Source organism: Sinocyclocheilus rhinocerous, unplaced genomic scaffold (assembly GCF_001515625.1).
Source record: "Sinocyclocheilus rhinocerous isolate Xijiao unplaced genomic scaffold, SAMN03320098_v1.1 scaffold968, whole genome shotgun sequence".
Taxonomy (NCBI): domain Eukaryota; kingdom Metazoa; phylum Chordata; class Actinopteri; order Cypriniformes; family Cyprinidae; genus Sinocyclocheilus; species Sinocyclocheilus rhinocerous.
Window position 1 is genome coordinate 319,571 of NW_015662082.1, and position 11,296 is coordinate 330,866.

Here is an 11,296-nt window from a genome sequence, read left to right on the forward strand (position 1 = left end):
TTTCAGGTCTTGGAGTCTCTACTAATGAGCTGATGAGTTGAATAAGGTGTGTTTGATTAGGAAGCGTTCAAAAATGTGTATTGTTGGTGTGCCTCCAGGAACAGGGTTGGATACACACAGAGAAGTTTTTATAAGTTTGAAAACACCCTAAAAATGCTTTAATTTGTTTTTCGCCACAAGAGGGCGCTCGAGCTTAGATAAACCAGTGCGTTTAGCGATGAATGGGAGCAGTGCTGAGACTGCAAAACCGTTTTTACTTCATTAATCAGGACACATAGAAGTCCTATTATTTATATATATATAAAAAAACATTTTACAGATAACACACACACACACACACACATATTATTGGTGCTCAAGAAACATTTATTAGTATTATCAATGCTGAAAACTATTTTTGCCACTTAATATTTTTGTGGAAACCTTATTTATTTATTTATTCAAGTTCAGAACATTGCTATGCTTTTGTAATGCTCACTGAAGAATTTCTTGGTCTAAACTCTGTGCCACCAACTACATCTGGTCATCAAGCTGGTGTGTGATTAACATTTCCTTTACTGCACCTTAAGGCTCCACACACACTAAATAGCTTGTAAGACTGACAAATTTGGGGTTTACAGAGTAAAGTGTGGGGAAACATTGCTGTTTACATATGTGAATCCCACAGAACCACATCCAAGTCGAGAGATGGGAGGAGGAAGAAATGGAGAGAGTTGAGACTCAAGTACTAATGTGTTTTAACACTCCAAAAACCATTATTTTTTTTATGAATTAATGAAGTTAAATGATGCCCCCTATTTACAAAACTGTTGTTTTCAAATGCAAGATTCCTCATCTTTGAGATTACAAACTGAAAGCTGTCACATTGTCACCAAGACATGAGTTCATTTGTCTGGCTACAGAACTCATTTTAAGGCATTTGACAGACATGTCTAGGAAAGTGAAACACTATAGCATTCAAGTTAATTCCATTCCAGTCTTTGGGAAGAGTGCTGGTCCTTTAATTTATAGCTCAGCAGGCTTCATTACAAAGAACAACTGTTGTGTTCACAATAGCAACTCTGTAAGAGTTCAGTAAACATCTGTTTATCGTCACATTGTGCTAAAATGAGACACAGGGAAGTCAGAAGACCTTTAGATTGTAGATATATAGAGGTAGTTATTTAATTTTGGTGAATGGGGATTTTTATGAATGGGTTTTTGTTGATACTAGAGTCCAGTGCAGAACTATTTGTAAACTTACGATTAAGATAAGCCACTCTAATTAGGTAAAGTCAAGCAAATCTCAACAGTATCAGATTTTATTTTCCAAAAAAAAAAGAGAATCTTACATGAAATGCTGAAACGAAATGTGCTGGTTCACAGAGTGAATGCTGATTATAAAACACTGTTCATTGGATCACAACTTGTGTTGACCTAAAACTGAAGATAGAAAAAACAAACATTAAATCTAAATTATATATACATAAAGCCACTGGCAATAGAGTGAGACAGTCACTGAATAAAGGCGGATTGCGGGTCTCTGCTAGGTCCTCTCCCCCAGCTTTTCCCCTTTAATAGCAGTAATCCCTCACTATGAGGCCTCCCGGCCTGTCTGACAGCTCTGACTCCACAGTCAAGTACGTGGCGCCTGAGAAGGAAATAATAGCTACTCATGACCTTATGACCTAAACTGATCACTGAGCTATTCAAGCTAATTGGGAAGCCAGGCCTATGAGATTTACTCTTATATGCTGGATGTTAAATATAGTTATAATGAATTGATTAGTTTATATTAGATTAGATCTTTAAAGTTAGAGGTTTTTATTTCATGCATATTTTGCATATTATTTATAATTTTATCATATTATTATTATTAATGCATATTTAGTGCACATTTAAACTTTTTTAGCACTACTGTCCAAAAGTTTGGGGTCAGTAAGATGTTTTTAAAGATCTTAATACATTTATTCAACAAGGATGCATTCAAGACATTTGCATTGTCACAAATAAATAAATAAATAAATAAATAAAATAATAATAATAATAATAATAATAATAATCTACTTCAAATAAATTTTGTTTTAAACTTCCTATTGATTAGAGAATGCTGAAAAATAAGTATCATGGTTTCCACAAAAATATTAATACTAATATTAAATACTTATAAAAATATGAATATACTGCTTTCAGTTGAGCACCAAATCAGCATATTAGAATGATTTCTGAAGCATCATGTGACACTGAAGACCGGAGTAACAGCTGGTGAAAATTCAGCCTTGCCTTCACAGAAATAAATTACATTTTAAAATATGTGAAAATAAAAAAGTTTTAAATTGTAATGATATTTCATAATATTACTGTGATTAATATTACTAAAACATTTAAAAAGTCTTACTGACCCTCTTGCTGATCTTACTGTTCAAAACATAGTGTATAAAATATTTATCGATAACACATTTTGCCATTCAGTTCACTTCAGTAGTACTGTATTTAGTTGTAGTACTGGTAGAAAACAATGTGTTACAACAATTTAACCTATATTTCCATCTCAAGTTACCAGAGCATTGAGGTTTCTATTGTTTTAGGGGATTTTAAGAACTAACCAAAGTTAATCTTTGAATGACTTTAATTAGTTCAGTATCATTTACCACTTACACATACAGAAGATTGTTTAAACACTGATCAAGCAACCAGAACAACAGATTGACTGTACCATACATTAACATTTAATCTCAGATGTGACATTGACATTCCCCCTAAAGCATCATCTCAAGATTCATTTATCATGTTTCAATTTGTTATTTAAGCAATCTTGTGGTTACTCTAAAGTCTTTAGGGGTTTTAAAATAATTTTCCTCCTCACAAATATGACCAAGCTTACACACATCAAAACCTGTTATTATTGCAGATTGAATAACTGCAGGGCACTGAAACAAACATGAGTATAGCAGTTATGTGGGTATGCCACATGACATCCAAGTTTATTAAGCTGAAGTTTTCTAACGAAGTAAAACTACTTCGTTACTGTCCACCACTGATCCTCTTCCAATTAGCTCCAGAAAAGTCTGTTCACAGTCACAATTGTGCTTGGCGTCAGAGGCTCATGTGTAGTCCCGCCAAAAACATGCTAGTGTCGATGCAAGACAAATGGGCCATTAAAACAGGGCCTGTTTAAGAAATCTCACTGTATGCCCAACAGTTTACTCAGGCACCAATTAGAGCTGTTCAGAGCAAAGAGGCAACATGTTGTTTGTAATGAAAATGCATCTTTAATTGCCCCCCCCCCATTCAGTACAGAGCTAGGTGTGTGTGTGTGTGTGTGTTGCGTCAAACAGTTTGACTGCTTTTAGTTACACTAAACCAGCTCCAGATTTCTTAGAAGACAGAATGTTAATGGTTTGCTTGTGTCACATGATCAGCCTTCCTCTCTGCTAACTCCATTTGGGGCTCCTGATAGATTGCATTAAAAACCCTGCACACTTTCGACTCAGCACTTCAAAAGCCATTACGTCACACTCATCTACACATTCAGAGCACACCATCTATTGGCCTTAACACAGAGTGAATTCTTACTCTAAAGTCTTTAGGGGTTTTAAAATAATTTTCCTCCTCACAAATATGACCAAGCTTACACACATCAAAACCTGTTATTATTGCAGATTGAATAACTGCAGGGCACTGAAACAAACATGAGTATAGCAGTTATGTGGGTATGCCACATGACATCCAAGTTTATTAAGCTGAAGTTTTCAGTGACACTGCAAGATAATCTATTAGATGCTAAAATCCTCCAAGACCACGGATGGACAGGTAGATGATATTGACAGGTGGACTGGTCTGGTCCTTTGGCTTTTTATATTTTTCACTGACTGCATAAATAGTCTTTTGCGTCCTCTGCTTGTGCAACACTGGGGCCAAAGACCCAAAAGGCCAGTCATATTTGGCTATCAACCCAGGGATTGATTAGCCTCAATCCTCTTCAGTGGTGGACGAAGTACACAAATCAAGTACTTGAGTAAAAGTACAGATCCGTATAATAAAATATTACTCCAGTAAAAGTAAAAGTACTCAGTTTTCAATTTTACTCGAGTGAAAGTACAAAAGTACATGATTTTTTATGTACTTAAGTAAAAAGTACCGATAGATGAATGTTTATTTTGCAGTTTTATATAGGCTACTTATATAAAAGTCTGTTCACAGTCACAATTGTGCTTGGCGTCAGAGGCTCATGTGTAGTCCCGCCAAAAACATGCTAGTGTCGATGCAAGACAAATGGGCCATTAAAACAGGGCCTGTTTAAGAAATCTCACTGTATGCCCAACAGTTTACTCAGGCACCAATTAGAGCTGTTCAGAGCAAAGAGGCAACATGTTGTTTGTAATGAAAATGCATCTTTAATTGCCCCCCCCCCATTCAGTACAGAGCTAGGTGTGTGTGTGTGTGTGTGTGTTGCGTCAAACAGTTTGACTGCTTTTAGTTACACTAAACCAGTTCCAGATTTCTTAGAAGACAGAATGTTAATGGTTTGCTTGTGTCACATGATCAGCCTTCCTCTCTGCTAACTCCATTTGGGGCTCCTGATAGATTGCATTAAAAACCCTGCACACTTTCGACTCAGCACTTCAAAAGCCATTACGTCACACTCATCTACACATTCAGAGCACACCATCTATTGGCCTTAACACAGAGTGAATTCTTACCAGCACTTGGAGACACTGTAATTCAAAACAAAACGATCTGGATAAAAGATTCTGTTTCTTTCATCGTTTAATGTTTTGGCATGTGATAAAAGGTCTTGGACGTCAGTTCTACGGGTGTACAATTCATATGAGACATAAAGGAAAATGAATTAAGAGCAGATGGAAAAGTGCACAGGCCCAAATCACAACTCGTAAACATCTGGATTAAGAATTAAGCTTGGGAAATGTTCTCTGGTGGTGCAGCAGGGTAAACCAAAATCATAATCAGTGGCAGCATTTAGAAGTACAATGAACTCTCAATGAATGGAGAGGAGCTATGCAGTTTAAACATTATGCATTTTGAACAAGAGATACATTCAATGAATACCATGTTTTTTTTTGTTGCTATTTTATATACTCCATCCTTCTGTATTTAATTGATTCTATATTTAAAGGGAGAGGGGTTCCACTCACACAGATGAGGTAGCACACTCAAGATCTATTGTTCATAAACGTATTGTTCATGGTTCTTGGCTCGTTTTGAGTTGGACAACACAAATTCAGTGAGTTGTTGACTGGCGTTTCGCTCCGACCAACTCATTAAATCAATCAACCCAATCTCATGATAAAATGTAACTATTTCATGAGGTTGTGACTTAATGAATTGCACGATGTGATTAGTACAAAGATATACAATTTTTAGGAAAAAAAATATGCAAGCATGAAGTTCCTCCCCAACCCCATCTCTAAAATGAACCATCAGTAGGGCATATGAAGATCGTATGAAAATGTTGTACAAGTTCATATGAATTAGCAATCAATTTGCCAAGACATAAAAGTTACAAATTGCCATGAGAGAGAGTATTGGTTGAATCACAAAAGAATCATTCAATTTAATTTGTGAACCAATTTAGCCAGTTCTTCTAAAAGAATAGGGTCAAAAAAATGAATTGCACGATGTGATTAGTACAAAGATGTACAATTTTTAGGAAAAAAAATATGCAAGCATGAAGTTCCTCCCCAACCACATCTCTAAAATGAACCATCAGTAGGGCATATGAAGATCGTATGAAAATGTTGTACAAGTTCATATGAATTAGCAATCAATTTGCCAAGACATAAAAGTTACAAATTGCCATGAGAGAGAGTATTGGTTGAATCACAAAAGAATCATTCAATTTAATTTGTGAACCAATTTAGCCAGTTCTTCTAAAAGAATAGGGTCAAAAAAATGAGTCATTCACGAATCTGATATCGCCATCGGGTCTTGGAGCAGTACTCAATTTCTTCACTTCAGAATAACAAGGAGTGTGTTTTTATGAATATTTAAAAGTCTTAAAAGTCAGTTATTATGCTCTGGAGTGCAATTAACGTAATTAGTTTCCCATAATGAAACTACTCTGATAAAGAGTGCTAAACTTGAAAAATGTCCACCATTGAATTTTACCTTTATGTTCTTACCTTGTCAAATGCAGTTGAGTTCTATGATACATTGATATGCCTGCAACACATTTCCTTGTTTTCTAGTTCACTGATGGCATATGAATACAGCAACCTGACCTCAGCCATGCACATGTATGCGCTAATGAATAATTCACAGTCATGCAGATTTCAGCCACATGAAAGTCTGCTAAGAATAGGACAACTGTTTCTCATTCTTTTTCTCTTTCTCCATGCCAGACAGGCAATTGTGAAATTCAATGAAATCACACCTGATATCGCAGAATATCGCTCCAAAAATCTGTCCCTCGATAAAGAACAAAGAACATGGATGATGTAAAAAAAAAAAAAACTAAAACCTTTGTTCTGATGCTGGTTATTTATAATTAGCAGAGATTAATTTTAATGATTAAAAAAAATGACTAAAGCAGATGTAGCACATATCAACTTGTGTATGACTCCAAAGCCACATGCACAGCTTAGTTTCACAGCCAGCAGTTTCCAGCTGCATGTGAGAAGGAACACATCACGATTTTTTTGATGGCAATGACATTGAAATTCAATCTGTCATATGCCAAAGTGAACAAACGAAAGCAGAAAAAACCTTAACGTACAGTGTTGCATATATATTTTTACATGCAATGAATGGGATCATTTAACTCCCATTCCCGTGCACCCATTACCAGATTAACTTTACAGACAGCTTCAGGCGGTCTCGCTCTCCCAGCATCCCGCACTCTCCCTCTGTTGTGGGCTGCCGGCAGTTAGAGGCGAAGTGCACATGTTGGTGTTTATTTCCATTCTGTCATGTGTATGAATCTGATTACAGGTCACAAAGTCAATATTTAGCTTTTGCGGACGGATTGCAGGCGGTCAGTATATTTTGCTTCTCGCCACTTCTCCCAGTATCTGCTGCCAGAAGCCTGCGTGTAAAAATCAAAAGTCCACCACTGTGACAAATATAAAGACAAACAAACAAGATCAGAGGGGCTGTGAAAAACAGGGTGGCATTGTGTCTGTTGGCTTTATTATAATGTGATGCATAAATATTAGCTCTTGTAGGTATTGCTTTTATGACAGTGATAACAGTACCAAATTAGACATTTGTTGAAATAGCATTGGTCTTTAGGTTTGGGAACATAATTCTTTATTTATTTATTACATTTTATTTTATTTACTTGTATATACTTTTTTTTAAAAATAAGGAACCAATTGATTTTTAAGACAACTTTAAAATTGAAACCCGATGATACTCACAATTTCCCTCACAATTTTTAAAAAGGATTTTTGATACTGTTTGCCCAGATATTTTGAGTATTATTAACTAAAATTCTAGAAAAATCTATTTTTATACAACTGCAGAATTATTTGAATACAAATTTTATCTCTGGCATTTTTCAACCTGGTTTTAAAGCCTTACACAGCACTAAGTCTGCCCTCTTAAAAGTGTTTAATGATATTTTTATGACTACCAATGCTGGCAACACTATGGGTTTAGTGCTTTTAGATTTGAAGTCTGCTTTTGACTTTCATGGGATTCTCTTATCTTTGCTGGAATGTTGTACTGGAATTAGAGGCACTGTACTTAAATGGTTCCAGTCTTACCTGTTGAAAAGGAGATATTCCGTCAGACTCGGTGACTACTCATCCTCGGCAACTCACCTCATTTGTGGTGTCTCCCAGGGCTCAATTCTGGCACCGTTACTATTTTAATTATATATGCTACCTATTGGGTCAATATTTGGTATATTTAGTGTGTCATACCACCGCTATGCTGAGGACACCCAAATTTAAATACCAATAAAATGAAATGATAACTCTGCTATTAAGAGACTAGTAGACTTCAAGAACTGAACATATGGTCTAGTCTTAAGCTAGGCAAGCAAATGCATGCTATTGTTAGCTCTAGCTTTTATCACTTTCGTTGATTAGCCAAGTTAAAGCCTTTTTAAGTAGGAACAGTTTTTTAAATAGTTATTCGGGCTATAACAGCTTGATTATTGCAATAATATATATATATATATATATATATATATATATATAATATTTTGAACAACATAATTAAATAATGAAAGCATTTTCACATCAAAATATATTGTATTATGTAATTATATAAAAATGCAGTTAGGTTAAACAATATTATTGTATGAATTTTTACAACATCAGTAACATTTTACATGTTTGTACAGTCTGTGTGACTTCAAATGCTCAAGTCATTCACTGAAAATACGAAACCACAACACAGAGAGCCTAACATATGTTGATTATTATGTTATATAAAGACTCCTAAATGGGTGCAACACCGATTGGTCGGCACCTCAAAGAAATGTTTAAATAAGCCTGAGGTGCACACATCTTGGATGCACACAATAAGGGCTGTATCTGTATAACACAGCATGGTTAAACTCTGTGCCGGTTTACATTCTGGCCCTTAGGCTGAGAGGATTTAAGATTTATTAAAAATAGAGAGAGTATTTTTTTTCAGTCATGACTCTATTTCAGGGGTTGCACTGTGCAAGCAGACCACACATGCTCTGACGCATACACATGAATACAGACCTATGTGAACACTGCGGCAAAAACACATACATGCTCACAAACCAGAATGAGAAGGATTTGTTTTCTTTTCTTATAGTTTTTTTTTTTCAAGTCTCTTTTCCCAGAGTTTTCATTTGATTCTGCTTAGCTTCAGTAATGGCAGGTTACAAAGTGAACTAGTAAAACACTGGGAAACTCTTGAGCCTCTGGCAAACCTTATAACTTAAAAAAGCCAAACTTATTACCGTATTGGCCCGAATATAAGACGACCCTGATTATAAGACGACCCCCCTTTTTCCAGATGTACCTTTTGGAAAAAGGCTTTTTAAAAACCAAATCTTGTTTTTTCTCAGTAAAACACATTTTGTCTTCAATTATTTTCATATTGCATATTTTTCCTATTTTAATTTTTGTTTTGAAAGTATGGTAAAAACTGGTAAAATGTACCAACAATCACATTTAAAAAATATACACTTTTTGACATACTATAAAAAAAAAAATAAAAAAAAGGTAGCCCATCTGAATTAGGACATTAGGCTATCCATCTAATAGTAGCCTACCAAAATCTTATTAACAGCAGAAGTAGAGTTGGTCCCATCAGGCTAACGTGACAGTCACGACTCATGCAGCTGTAAGGTTTTCTGCTTCTTTTGTTTTTACTCGCGATCTTTACAACACGCATTACATTACATAGGCTATTTCATGGCACACTCGTTTTATGCATATTTGGCACCACCTATTGTTGTGGGTGTATTATGGACATGTCAAAGTCTAGACCCTGAATATAAGACGACCACGTTTTTTCAGATGTATTTCCAAGAAAAAAATATCATCTTATATTCGGGACAATACGGTATTACGTTTTGAATATGGATATTTTTCTTACAAAAACGCATCGATTCGCTACATATGTTGATTATTATGTTATATAAAGACTCCTAAATGGGTGCAACACCGATTGGTCGGCACCTCAAAGAAATGTTTAAATAAGCCTGAGGTGCACACATCTTGGATGCACACAATAAGGGCTGTATCTGTATAACACAGCATGGTTAAACTCTGTGCCGGTTTACATTCTGGCCCTTAGGCTGAGAGGATTTAAGATTTATTAAAAATAGAGAGAGTATTTTTCTTTTAGTCATGACTCTATTTCAGGGGTTGCACTGTGCAAGCAGACCACACACGCTCTGACGCATACACATGAATACAGACCTATGTGAACACTGCGGCAAAAACACATACATGCTCACAAACCAGAATGAGAAGGATTTGTTTTCTTTTCTTATAGTTTTTTTTTTTCAAGTCTCTTTTCCCAGAGTTTTCATTTGATTCTGCTTAGCTTCAGTAATGGCAGGTTACAAAGTGAACTAGTAAAACACTGGGAAACTCTTGAGCCTCTGGCAAACCTTATAACTTAAAAAAGCCAAACTTATTACCGTATTGGCCCGAATATAAGACGACCCTGATTATAAGACGACCCCCCTTTTTCCAGATGTACCTTTTGGAAAAAGGCTTTTTAAAAACCAAATCTTGTTTTTTCTCAGAATATAAGACGACCGCGTTTTTTCAGATGTATTTCCAAGAAAAAAACATCGTCTTATATTCGGGACAATACGGTAATACTTTGGGTGAATTAATACAAAGAACACAATGTGAATTGGACTCAAACACACAACAATATTACAGTAAGAAGCCAAAGAACACAAAGGCTTTTAAATATTCTGTTCAAATTTTAACATCAATGTAAATGTAGTTTTACATGTATATATGGTTTTTATTAATATACCAGTTATCGCTTCGCCCCCTCAATACACCCTAAAAGGTTCCTCAAACTTTCAACGCCTGACTTTGCTTTCAGTGTAATAGGTGAACAACACGCAGGAAATAAGTTCAGCCCCCACCACCAACTCAATTTCACTTAAACTCACACACACATCTGGAATTCATTGTGAAGCCGGAAAAAATGGGGAAAATGAGAGTGAGGAGAGACTGTAGATTGTAGTTCAAGTTTGGTCCCCTGCCTTACATTTCCTCTGATGCTGAGATACTGTGTGTGCCGAAAATCTCCTGGCGGTTTGTTTGCCTTTTGACATTTTTGGAATAATGGAGGCATTTTGGGAGGGAAACAAATAAGATATTCACACACAACTCTGCTTAAAAATTTGAGTTACTGCCCAGACTGGGCTATTTTTTCATAAACGGTGCGCAGATTGTTTAAATCGAAATGCGGTAACAGAGGCTTGTGCAGCCAGAAGCAAACAGTTTCATTACGGTAATTCGACAGATGGGTGTACAGTATGTTGATATAGACTCTCTCATCTATGTTGTAGACCACCAAAAACGAGACATGGATTACTGTGAGATAGTATAATGCACTTCCTCTGGGTCTCCTGTCAGACTGTTGTAATTTAGGTTCAATGTGTGTCGTAGATTTCATTTTGTGTGTCTCTGTAAGAATTAAACAGAAGGAAAAATGCATTAGGATGTTTTTCTATTTACTAGTTTCATTAGTTTTATATCCAGCTTTCCCATCTGTTAATATCTCTCTTTAAATGTTATAAATAACCGAAAGACTGGACTCTATATTGTCTTGCTGACGTATAGGGTCAGGGTTAATAATATCACAGTAATAGTTCAGGAAAACTGGTATTACGTTA